General features: G+C 40.8%; 1 pseudogene; it reads left to right on the forward strand.

Annotated features, from left to right (window-relative positions):
- Positions 1–710: 710 nt before the first annotated feature.
- On the forward strand, positions 711–1,153 carry LOC111818542 (annotated as a pseudogene).
- Positions 1,154–3,080: the final 1,927 nt, after the last annotated feature.

Raw genomic sequence — 3,080 nt, forward strand, 5'->3', positions numbered from 1 at the left:
GACAAAATAAAAAAACACCCAAAATCAAGTAAGGAAGATTATTTACCTCACGGTAAGTGGAAGTTTCAGTCCATACCCAGCTGGCTCCAAGGCTGAGTGGCACGAGGCAGAGAGCAGACCTACATGGCGGCAGCAAAGAGCAAGAGAGCAAAGGGAGCAGCAGCAGCTCAGGCAGCGAGCTGGCCTCTGTGCCCTTCTGACCTTGTAATGTAGAGTATCTTCCCAGGGCACTCACACTCATAGTCCCAGCACTGGATCAAGAATCAATCACAAACTCCAGAAGCCACCCCATGAATGCATGAGGTTTTGAGGGGACAACTAGACAGAAACCATCACACTGGTGTTAATTTTCAGAAAGACAAAAAGTTTTGAAATTAGAATAGAATTTTGAAAATTAAAATTTAAACTTTCTTTTCTAAATACAGAAAGCAAGACCTTTTCTCACATAAAAAAATAAGGAAATATGATTTAGGAAATGCCTGAGCTCCAAATCTATGGTAGAAAACAGCTTTACATAATAAATTTTGTGAAATTCGCTTGTGCTCATTATATAGCTTGCCTGGGAATCTTTTTAAGGATACAAATCTCAGATAGGCAGAGGACTGGAATGGGAGAGGGGAAGGGAAGAGAAGGGAAGACTTTTGTCCAAGACCTACCAAGCTGTATTCCAGAAATACTATTGTTTTTAAGAGCCACAGTTTACAGTGCAGTTATGGCCAAGTCCAAGAACCGTACCACACACAACCAGTTCCGAAAATGGCACAGAAATGGCATTAAGAAACCTCGGTCACAAAGATACAAATCTCTGAAGGAGGTAGATCCCAAGCTCCTTAGGAACATGTGTTTTGCCAAGAAGCATAAGAAGAAGGGCTTCAAGAAGATGCAAGCAAGCAATGCCAAGGCCATAAATGTACTCGCAGAGGCTACCAAGGCCCTCGACAAGCCCAAGGAAGTCAAGCCCAAGATCATTCCAAGGGGAGTAAACTGCAGGCTCACTCAACTTGCCTATACTGCCCACCCCAAGCTTGGGAAGCAAATCCATTCCCACATTGCCAAGGGTTACAGGCCTTGCTGGCCAAAGGCCAAGGCTCCAGCTTCTGTTCCAGTCCAGGCTCCCAAAGGTGCCCAGAACCCCGTGAAGGCTCCACAGTAAAAGTCTCTTATCTATTGATGCAAAAACAGAAGGACTGGTATGATCCCTGAGGTGCCATCTGGGGGGCTGGTGTCCTCCTGTGCTCTTTGTACAAATAAACCTGAGGCAGGATTAAAAAAAAAGTATTATTTTTAAAACCAAGTTTTCAAGACAATTCTAATATGTGGCCAAGTGTCAGAGTAAAATATTCTAGATCCATAACGGTACCGTACTGTGACTCCCTATCCACACTGTCATCCTTCCACATACTCCATGAAACAATTCTGAATAAAAATTAAACCAATTGCAAATGTGAAGAATTTGGGTTGGTCTAACTTCAACTAGTTTACAAAGCATATGCAAAATTTGCTCTAGACGTCTGCATGGAGAATCGAACCACAAGATGTTTCATCATGAACAGCGACTGCAGCATCATCAGAATTGAATGGCCTCTAATCAGAGTATGCATTCAAAAGAACACACATGGTCAGATTTTAAATATAGAACCAAATTTCAAGGCTCAATACTCTGAATTTCCAATTTTACTTCAAACTATTTTGTTTCTTAAACACTAGCAGCTCTTCTTAGTACACTGCATTGTGAAAAAGTTCAGGATTTCTCAGTAATAAGAAGGTCCCTTAAGTCACTAGAATGAGATTCTAGCTATAAAGTATAGAAGCTAGCCTGTACTTTTGGTAGCCTGGACTCTCAGAAATTAGAGTGTGAAATAAAGGTTTATGTACAGGTAACTGGGAAATAAATCCTTGAAGCAAAAGTCAAGTACAAGGCAATGAAATTAAAAAGAGAGGACAGTCAATACAAGAGATATTCCTGAGCTGGCCATTGTAGTGAGCACTAACCCAGAATTTGGCTGGAATGTTCTGAAGAACAACAGAGAACATGTCTCATATTTGCTCACAAGAGGGCAGAAGAAGAGGGTATTCTTGCCGCAGCACCATCTGCATTAATCAAGGATTTTCCAATCAAGTATCTAGGCCCTGGTACCCTTGTGCATGTGTGAGTGCTGTGATTTTCCACAAGCGCCTCACACCATAATATCAGAGAAGGCCTGGAGCACAAAAGGAAAGGCATCCAGACAGGCAGAGATGAGCTGTTCTCAGATTGTTTTATGAAACTTGTTGCTCTAATTGGCTGGGTTAGAAGATGATCAACAATAGCCCAAGGGTTTCTAATAACTGTGCCCTGGAAGCTACTGTTCTCCAGTGGGTCTGAAAGAGCTATGAGGCTCCAAGGAACAGTATGCTTACTTATGCATTAAAATGTTTCCAAAATTCTTTCAATTACCCCAATAACTAAAGTCATGCATATTACATATTGCTACATTGGCAGGCTCTGAGTTACTTTAATTATCAATTTCATAGACTTTTCCCTTGTGGTCCTACTAAGTGTTGCTTTGTATTTCACCTGTAGCCAATAAAAGCTAATTAATCCACATATATGTGATATATATTTAGCAAACAGGCAAGGTATGAATTTTATGTACCCCCTCCTGGTGATTTTGGACAAAGTCTCCCTGACTTGTGACTATCTGTTGTGTTTATGGAAGATAGGCACTGCTCTTCTTCCTTCAAACATATTTCCTATAGGTGACCTGGCTTTACCTGAGGATGCACCATTGTCACCACCATGCACATTAAAATTCAAATGTCCATTTCATTCCCAGGACCAGATTTCTCTTTTTAATTGACCTGCATTCTAATTCTACTATTTGGACACCATCTCTGACTAAAGACCTTTGCGCAGTGGTCACTGACTGTATGCACTTGACCTGTGATCCTGGAAGCTTCTGTGCAAATCCCCTTCCCCTTGGCTTGATTGTCCCTTTATTTTTTTTTTTTCTTTTCAAAGTTTTATTGATAAACATATAGCAATGAGACAGTTTCAAATCAAATCGAAAGTACAGTTTCAACAAATAATACACTGCATA

Source organism: Octodon degus, unplaced genomic scaffold, assembly GCF_000260255.1.
Source record: "Octodon degus isolate 3935 unplaced genomic scaffold, OctDeg1.0 scaffold00094, whole genome shotgun sequence".
Classification (NCBI taxonomy): domain Eukaryota; kingdom Metazoa; phylum Chordata; class Mammalia; order Rodentia; family Octodontidae; genus Octodon; species Octodon degus.